General features: G+C 38.2%; 1 non-coding gene across 1 annotated transcript; it reads left to right on the top strand.

The window, feature by feature from the left end:
• Nucleotides 1–208: 208 nt before the first annotated feature.
• LOC130938172 (small nucleolar RNA R71) lies at nucleotides 209–312 on the top strand. Its single transcript, XR_009069347.1, has one exon. It is a non-coding gene; the product is annotated as a small nucleolar RNA R71 (small nucleolar RNA).
• The last annotated feature ends 9,948 nt before the right edge of the window (nucleotides 313–10,260 follow it).

The following is a 10,260-nucleotide window of genomic DNA, read 5'->3' as shown; positions in this document are numbered from 1 at the left end:
TCCTTTCTTCTGATTCGTCCCATTGTTCACAGGATTCCTTTCAGAAGTGTACATGAATTGGTTATTTGCAACCATTTCAATGAGTTCTTGAGCTTCTTCAGGCATCTTCTTCAGATAAAGAGATCCACCTGCAGAATTGTCCAATGACATCTTGGACAGTTCAAACAGACCATCATAGAATATGCATATGATGTTCCATTCTGAAAGCATGCCAGAAGGACACCTTCTGATCAATTGCTTGTATCTTTTCCAAGCTTCATAGAGGGATTCACCTTCCTTCTGTCTGAAGGTTTGGACTTCCACTCTAAGCTTACTCAGTTTTTGAGGTGGAAAGAACTTTGCCAAGAAGGCATTGACTAGCTTTTCCCAAGAGTTCAGGCTTTCCTTAGGTTGTGAGTCCAACCATATCCTAGCTCTGTCTCTTACATCAAAAGGGAATAGCATAAGTCTGTAGACCTCAGGGTCAACCCCATTGGTCTTGACAGTGTTACAGATTTGCAAGAATTCAACTAAAAACTGATGAGGATCTTCCAATGGAAGTCCATGGAACTTGCAATTCTGTTGCATTAGAGAAACTAATTGAGGCTTAAGCTCAAAGTTGTTTGCTCCAATGGCAGGGATAGAGATGCTTCTCCCATAGAAGTCGGGAGTAGGTGAAGTAAAGTCACCCAGCACCTTCCTTGCATTGTTGGCATTGTTGTTATTTTCGGCTGCCATGTCTTCTTCTTGTTTGAAGATTTTTGTTAGGTCTTCTACAGAGAGTAGTGCTTTAGCTTCTCTTAGCTTTCGCTTCAAGGTCCTTTCAGGTTCAGGGTCAGCCTCAACAAGAATGCTTTTGTCTTTGCTCCTACTCATATGAAAGAGAAGAGAACAAGAAAGTATAGAATCCTCTATGTCACAGGATAGAGATTCCTTGAGGTGTCAGAGGAAAAGAAGAATAGAAGGAGGAGGTAGAAGAATTCGAACTTATCAAGAGGGATAGATTTCGAATTATGCATTGAGGAGGAGTGTTAGTCCATAAATAGAAGGATGTGAGAAGAGGGGAAGAATTTTTGAAAATAAATTAAAAGATTTTGAAGAAATTTTGAAAATTTGAAGAATGATTTTCGAAAATTAAAGTTAGGAAAGAAATAAAGTGATTTTTGAAAAAGATTTTTGAAAGAAGAAATCAAAAAGATATGATTGAAAAGTTATGGTTTTAAAAAGATATGATTGAAAAACAATTTAAAAAGATTTGATTTTTAAAATTAATGACTTGGCTAACAAGAAATTTAAAAGATATGATTCAGACATTAAACCTTTCTCAATAGAAAAGGCAACATACTTGAAATGTTTGAATCAAATCATTAATTGTTAGCAAGTATTTTTGAAAATGGAAAGAAATTGATTTTGAAAATATATGATTGAAAAGATATGATTTGAAAAAGATTTGATTTTGAAAAATTATGAAAACTTGAAAAAAATTTGAATTAAAAACAAGATCTTCCCTCTTGTGCCATCCTGGCGTTAAACGCCCAGAATGGTATCCATTCTGGCATTTAACGCCCAAAACTCTACCTTTTTGGATGTTAAACGCCCAGCCAGGTACCCTGGCTGTGGTTTAAACGCCAGTTTTCCTTTTTCATTGGACGTTTTGAACGCCCAGCTTTTTCTGTGTAATTCCTCTGCTGTATGTTCTGAATCTTCAATTCTCTGTATTATTGACTTGAAAAGACACAAATTAAAATTTTTTTTTTAATTTTTAATGATGATGAATAATCAAAATGAAACTAAGATCAAATAAACAATGCATGCAAGACACCAAACTTAGAAGTTTGTATACTATTGACACTAACAAATTGAGAATGCATATGAGAAACAACAAAACACTCAAGACAAGAGAATTTAAAGATCAGAGCAAGGAAATCATCAAGAACAACTTGAAGATCAATGAAGAACATAATGCATGTAATTTTTGAAAATTAGAAGAATAAAGACATGCAATTGGCACCAAACTTAAAATTAGACACTAGACTCAAACAAGAAACATAAAAATATTTTTTTGATTTTAAGATTTTATAATTTTTTTGGATTTTTCAAAAATTATACGAAAAAGAAAATTAAGAGGATCAAAACTTTTAATAAGAATTCCAGGAATCATGCAATGTTAGTCTAAAGCTTCAGTCTAAAAAGGATTAGACATGTCTGGCCAAGCTTCAGCAGGACATTACATTCAATAGCTAAATTGATGAGAATCAATCATCTTTTGTGATGATAAGAACATCACCTTGAAACTCTAGAATTCATTCTTAAAAATTCTGAAGAAAAGATACCAAATCTAAGCAACAAGATGAACCGTCAGTTGTCCAAACTCGAACAATCGCCGGCAACGGCGCCAAAAACTTGGTGCACGAAGTTGTGATCATCAATGGCGCCATCAACATGGTACGCTCAATTGCAATCTCAACTCTTTATCACAACTTTGCACAACTAACCAGCAAGTGCACTAGGTCGTCCAAGTAATAAACCTTACGCGAGTAAGGGTCGATCCCACGGAGGTTGTTGGTATGAAGCAAGCTATGGTCATCTCGTAAATCTCAGTCAGACGGATTCAAATGGTTATGGAAGATTGATAATTAAAAGATGAATAAAACATAAAATAAAGATAGAGATACTTATGTAATTCATTGGTGAGAATTTCAGATAAGCGTATGGAGATGCTTTGTCCCTTCCATCTCTCTGCTTTCCTACTGTCTTCATCCAATCCTTCTTACTCCTTTCCATGGCAAGCTGTATGTTGGGCATCACCCTTGTCAATGGCTACAGTCCCGTCCTCTCAGTGAAAATGTTCAACGCGCTCTGTCACAGCATGGCTATTCATCTGTCGATTCTCGATCATGTCGGAATAGAATCCAGTGAATCTTTTGCATCTGTCACTAACGCCCCACAATCGCGAGTTTGAAGCTCGTCACAGTCATTCAATCCTTGAATCCTACACGGAATACCAAAGACAAGGTTTAGACTTTCCGGATTCTCAAGAATGCCGCCATCAATTCTAGCTTATACCACGAAGATTCTGATTAAGGAATCCAAGAGATAAACATTCAAGCCTTATTTGCATGTAGAACGGAAGTGGTTGTCAGGCACGCGTTCATAAGTGAGAATGATGATGAGCGTCACATAATCATCACATTCATCATGTTCTTGGGTGCAAATGAATATCTTAGAACAAGAATTAGATGAATTGAATAGAAGAACAATACTAATTGCATTAATACTCGAGGTACAGCAGAGCTCCACACACTAATCTATGGTGTGTAGAAACTCCACCGTTGAAAATACATAAGAACAAGGTTCAGGCATGGCCGTGAGGCCAGCCCCCATGATCTAAGAACTAGACATCCAAAGATGATCAGAAGATCTAAAGTGATCCAAAGATGAAAATACAATAGCAAAAGGTCCTATTTATAGAGAATTAGTAGCTTAGGGTTTACAAAAATGAGTAAATGACGTAAAAATCCACTTCTGGGCCCACTTGGTGTGTGATTGGGCTGAGCATTGAAGCTTACATGTGTAGAGACTTTTCTTGGAGTTAAACGCCAGCTTTTGTGCGAGTTTGGGCGTTTAACTCCCACTTTTGTGCCAGTTCCGACGTTTAACGCCGGGCAGTCTTGAGCTGATTTGGAACGCCGGTTTGGGCCATCAAATCTCAGGCAAAGTATAAACTATTATATATTGCTGGAAAGCCCAGGATGTCTACTTTCCAACGCAATTGAGAGCGCGCCAATTGGGCCTGTTTAGCTCTAGAAAATCCACTCCGAGTGCAGGGAGGTCAGAATCCAACAGCATCTGCAGTCCTTTTCAGCCTCTGAATCAGATTTTTGCTCAGGTCCCTCAATTTCAGCCAGAAAATACCTAAAATCACATAAAAACACACAAACTCATAGTAATGTCCAGAAAAGTGAAATTTAAACAAAAACTAATAAAAATATAATAAAAACTAACTAAAATATACTAAAAACATACTAAAAACAATGCCAAAAGCATATAAATTATCCGCTCATCAAATGCCCAGAATGGTATCCATTCTGACGTTTAACGCCCATTTGACTACCTCCTTGGGCGTTAAATGCCCAGCCAGGTACCCTGGCTGGCGTTTAAACGCCAGAAATCCTTTTTTACTGGGCGTTTTGAATGCCCAGCTTTTTCTCTGTGATTTCTCTGCTGTATATTCTGAATCTTCATTTTTCTGTACTATTCACTTGAAAAGATATATTTTTGAAATTTTTGATGAGGAGAGGGAAAAACATTAATTGAAATAGAGCATGAAAAATTAAGATCAGAACAGATAATGTATGCAAGAATGCTTTGAATGCCAAGATGAACACTAAGAACACCTTGAAGAACATGATGAACATCAAGAACACATTTTTGAAAACTTTTTAAGAGAGAGAAGATATGCAAGACACCAAACTTAGAAATTTTTATACTGGAGACACTAACAGTTTGAAAATGCATATGAAAAACACCATATAATGCAAAACAAGAAAATCACAAGATCAATCAAAGAAGATCATCAAGAACAACTTTGAAGATCATGAAAAACATAAGAACACACTTTCGAAAAAATGCAAGAAGAGTAAAGACATGCAATTGACAGCAAACTTAAAAATTGACACTAGACTCAAACAAGAAACACAAAATATTACCCTTTTATGATTTTATAAATTTTTTCGTAATTTTTTTCGAAAATTATTTTGAAAAAGAAAATAAGAAACTCAAAATTTTTAATAAGAATTCCAGGAATCATGTAATGTTAGTCTAAAGCTTCAGTCTAAAAAGATTAGACATGGCTAGCTAAGCTTTAGCAGAGCATTACATACAACAGCCAAATTGATGGGAATCAAAAAGGCTCCTGTGATGATAAAAGCATCATCTGAATCTCTAGAATTCATTCTTAAAAATTCTGAAGAAAAAATAAAAAAGAAAAATACCTAATCTAAGCAACAAGATGAACCGTCAGTTGTCCAAACTCGAACAATCCCCGACAACGGCGCCAAAAACATGGTACGCGAAATCGTGATCTCACACACTTTCTTCACAACTCCGCGTAGCTGACCATCAAGTGCACTAGGTCATCCAAGTAATACCTTACGTGAGTAAGGGTCGATCCCACTGAGATTGTCGGCTTGAAGTAAGCTATGGTCATCTTGTAAATCTCAGTCAGGCAGATTCAAATGGTTATGGGATTTTGATAATTAAAAGATAAATAAAATATAAAATAAGATAGAGATACTTATGTAATTCATTGGTAGGAATTTCAAATAAGCAAATGGAGATGCTTTATTCCTTTTGAATCATTGCTTTCCTACTGCTTTCATCCAGTCATGCGTACTCCTTTCTATGGCAAGCTGTATGTTGGGGATCACCGTTGTCAATTGCTACCGTCCGTCCTCTCAGTGAAAATGGTCCAGCTACGGGTTACGTAGGGCTAATAATCTGTCGGTTCTCACTTGTGTTGGAATAAGATCCAATGATCCTTTTGTGCACTGTCATTGGGCCCAACAGTCATGAGTTTGAAGCTTGTCATAGTCATCCCATCCCAGATCCTACTCGGAATACCACAGATAAGGTTTAGACTTTCCGGATCTCAAGAATGCTACCAATTGATTCTAGCTTATACCACGAACACTCTGATCTCACAGAATGGAAGGCTCTGTTGTCAGGAGAGGCAACCATGCATCGTGGACCAGGAGGTCAAGAGATATACATTCAAGCTTGTTTTCAGGTAGAACAGAAATGGTTGTCAAGCACGCGTTATTAAGTGAGAATGGTGATGAGTGTCACTTGATTATCACATTCATCATGTTGAAGTGCGAATGAATATATTAGAACAAGAATAAGCTTGAATTGAATAGAAAATAGTAGTAATTGCATTAATTCATGAGGAACAGTAGAGCTCCACACCTTAATCTCTGAGGTGTAGAAACTCCACCGTTGAAAAATACATAAGTGATGAAGGTCCAGGTATGGCCGAATGGCCATCACCCTAAACGTGATCAAGAGATCAACAGTGATACAAAGATAGTCTCAAAATGATCTAAAGATCTCCCGATGAAAATATAATAGTAAAAGGTCCTATTTATAATGAACTAGTAACTTAGGGTTTACAGAAATAAGTAAATGATGCAGAAATCCACTTCCGGGGCCCACTTGGTGTGTGCTTGGTCTGAGCATTGAAGCTTTCGCATGCATAGGCTTTTCTTGGAGTTAAACACCAGCTCTGGTGCCAGTTTGGGCGTTTAACTCCAGCTTTTATGCCAGTTCTGGTGTTTAACGCAAGAAAATGGTAGAAAGTTGGCATTAAAACGCCTGTTTGTGTTATCAAAACTCGGGCAAAGTATAGACTATTATATATTTCTGGAAAGCCCAATATGTGTACATTCCAACGCAATTAAGAGCGCACCAATTGGGCTTCTGTAGCTCCGGAAAATCTATTTCAAGTGCAGGGAGATCAGAATCCAACAGCATCTGTAGTCCTTTTTCAGCCTCTGAATCAGATTTTCGCTCAGGTCCCTCAATTTCAGCAAGAAAATACCTGAAATCACAGAAAAACACACAAACTCATAGTAAATTCTAGAAATGTGATTTTTACATAAAAACTAATAATTATATACTAAAAATAACTAAATCACACTAAAAACTACCTAAAAATAATGCCAAAAAACGTGTAAATTATCGCTCATCAATATCCTCAAGAATGTAGTGAGATGTTGGTTTGGGTCCTCTTGGGCACCCCCCTCCAAATGAACAATTATTATGGACAGGTGTGATGAGTTGAGGTTTCAACTCAAAGTTGTTAGCATGGATTGTTGGCTTCAGAATGCTGCTGCCACAGTTTCCTGGATTTGTGTTGATGTAGGTGCCTAAGACTCTCCTCTCTTGCCCAACATGATTGCCAGCTTCCTCTCTAACATGGTTATGCGCCTCGTCCTCCTTAGTAGCTCCCAGATCTTCCTCTACTACTTCCTCTCCAACTATGCGTTTGCCTCTTGATTCCCTCCTTCATCTAAGGAAGGACCTCTCAGGTTCACTATCGAAGGAGGATGAAGTTTCTCCCCTTCTACCTGTCATACATTCAACAAATAACCAGCAGAGGACAAGTGAAGTGAAAATTCTTGTTGAAGTTAGTGGTTAGCTTGGTTGATGCAATTGATCAAACAGTTAATATTGCAGCAAGAAGACTGGAAATATGAACAGTGAGTAACAAAAATTATCAAAGTAGAAATAAAACAAAGTGGGAAAGAAGAAAATTAAAGAACTGAAAATGAAATAACAAGGTAATTAACAGAGATTATGAACCCGTTCTTTTGGCAAGCGCACCAAAATTATCGTCAAGTAATAACCCACAGTGAAATGGGATCGTATCCACAGAGATTGGTAGATTTGAGCAATTTTAATCAATTGGTGAATTAGTTAAGCTGAGCAATATAAAGTATGATTGCAGAATTGTAAATGAACAGGAAAGTAAATGACTCAAAAGTAAAGAGAAGCAGTAAAGTGCATAAAAGGAAATGGCAGTAATGTAAAGTGCGGAATCATAAATGACTTAATTGTAAATAGGAATGGGGGTTGACTGAATTGTAGAGAAAGCTATAAAGAATGTAGAAGATAAGAATAGGGAAATTCATTGAGATTGGGAGATGTTGTTCTCTTTAGATTAAATCCAGCTCATCTGATTTTCAATCATGCAACTCATTGACCTCTTGGCAATCATGATTGATTTAGCCTCAATCCCTTGGTGACTCAATCTCTCAAATCTTGATAATCAGCCAATTCTTTGGTCTAATTGCTCATGAAGAGAGATATGATTGGTCTCTGAATATACCACACATCCTTGTAGATCCAGAATAGAGGGTGGATTATATGTCACCATATCCAATCACCAAAACCCAGATCTACTCATATATGAGAAGGGATTTCAAGCATGGTTTCATGTTTCCTTTTCCAAGGTTCCCATGAAACCCATTTTGCATTCAACCTCTTTCCCAAGATGATTGAACACTAGCATTAAAATGAAATTTCTTCTAGTAAATCAAAGAGAAGATGAAGAGAAGAAGAAATTCACTATCATTAATCCATCAAGTACAACACAGCTCCCTCTCTTAATAAGAGGGAATTTAGCTACTCATAGCTTAGAGAAAAGTACAAGAGATAGAAGAGATGATGTGAAAGTAAATCTAACTCTACTTTAACAAACTACTATCCAACCCCTTTCTCAATACTCTCACGGGTTATTTTACTACTCCTAGTGCTGGAATAAAGAAAATACAAAAGAAGAAAAGAAAATTACAATTGGAGGGAAATAAAATCCAATAAACGTGACCTTCTAGCTTGGCGTGTGATAGGTGCTTGAGTGGTATGCCACGCCTAGCCTCCAATTTGGCTTGGCGCGCCACGCCCAGCTCTCAAGTGGCACGCCCCCATGTGTTGATATCCCTGGCGTGCCACGCCTTCGATCCCAAGTGGCATGCCCAGGGTCTTCTCAAGCTTTGGTTAGCCTGGCGTGCCACGCCTTTGATGCCCAAGTGGCACACCCAGGCTTTTGTTGGGTCTTTGTTAGCCTGGCGTGCCACGCCTTTGATCCCAAGTGGCATGCCCAGGCCTTTGTCTTCCTCTTCTCCTTTTTGGAAAGTTGAACTAGCGTGGCATGCCCAGGGTTTAGCGTGCTATGCCCTTTGTATGTGCTTCACTCCCTCTTCTAGAAAATAGAGCTGGCGTGCCACGCCCAGTGTGTGGCGTGCCACGCCCAGTGTTTTTCATGCTCCAGTAGCTGGCGTGCCATGCCCAGCATTCAAGTGGCACACCTAGATGATCAATGAGAGTTGGCGTGCCACGCCTTGGTATTCAAGTGGCACGCCCAGCTTTTCTTGCCCTTTTCTAGCATTGGCGTGCATCGCCTGGATGCTCAAGTGGCATGCCCAAGTGATGGTTGGGAGCTGACGTGCCACGCCTTCGATCTCAAGTGGCACGCCCAGCTTTACTTGGCCTTTTCTAGCATTGGCGTGCCACGCTTGGATGCTCAAGTGGCACGCCCAAGTGGAGGTTGGGAGCTGGCGTGCCATGCCTTCGACGTCAAGTAGCACGCCCAACTTTACTTGGCCCTCTCTAGCATTGGCACGCCCAAGTGATGGTTGGGAGCTGGCGTGCCACGCCTTCGACGTCAAGTGGCACGCCCATAATGGTTAATGGTCCTGGCGTGCCACACCTCTCTTGTGGCTTCTAGCATTTTTCTCTGAAAAACTGTACCAGCATGCCACGCCCATGTACTTTCACGGTGTTTGCTCCAAGTGGCACGCCAATTTCACATGCCCAGCTCTATTTTGTTGTTTTCTTCCCTTTTTGTTGCACTTTTCACCTGAAATTCAGCACTAACCCATTTCAAAGTAGTGTACCATAATATTCATCAATTAGCTCATGAATTGCAATGATCAAATGAGTTTATGCTCTTTTATGTCCCTTTTTGGACAAGAAAAAAGGGTAAATGATGCAAGTCATCAGCCCTACTAACCATTGATGCTCAAAGCATTGGACCCTTGCTCTTGCCTTTTGCTTTAAAGAGCTACTGGCTTTTTCTTTTTCTTTTGCTTCTTTTTTTTTCACATATGTATTTTTTTCTTTCGTTGCTTTTTGGTTTTTGTTGCTTTTTCTTGCTTCAAGAATCTTTTTTTGGATTTTTTAGATTACAAATAATACTTCTCTTTTTTCATCATTCTTTCAAGAGCCAACATTCTTAACTCCAACATCAAATATGCACTGTTTATTCATGCATTCAAAAAATAAAAGCAATGCCACCACATCAAATAATTGAAATATTCTTATTATATAACTCAAAATTTATGCATCTTTACTACTTCTAAAAAAATCAAAGTTTATTCAAATTCAATGAGATGATAAGAAGAACATTTTATACCTAATTGGAAAAAAAAGAAACTTAAATCCTAATAATGATAATGCAATTCTTAAATTAAAAGACAGAAATTTAAATGAAAACATAAATACTACTAGTGATCATGTAAATCTAAACATAAGAAATAGCAATTAGAATAAGCATAGAAATAGGGAGGTGGAACTCAACCACCTTAATCCTGGTTGGTGCTAGGCTCTTCAGGAGATACTTTCTGACGCTTCAGTTCTTCTAGTTCACACCCCTGCTTCTCTTGTTCCTTGACTAGTCTACAAAGCATGCTAGTCTGGTCTTTTTGCTCCTTTCTTAATGGA

This window comes from Arachis stenosperma, chromosome 6, assembly GCF_014773155.1.
Source record: "Arachis stenosperma cultivar V10309 chromosome 6, arast.V10309.gnm1.PFL2, whole genome shotgun sequence".
NCBI lineage: Eukaryota > Viridiplantae > Streptophyta > Magnoliopsida > Fabales > Fabaceae > Arachis > Arachis stenosperma.
The sequence above is the reverse complement of the archived record's forward strand: the minus strand, read 5'-3'. Positions and strand labels throughout refer to the sequence as shown.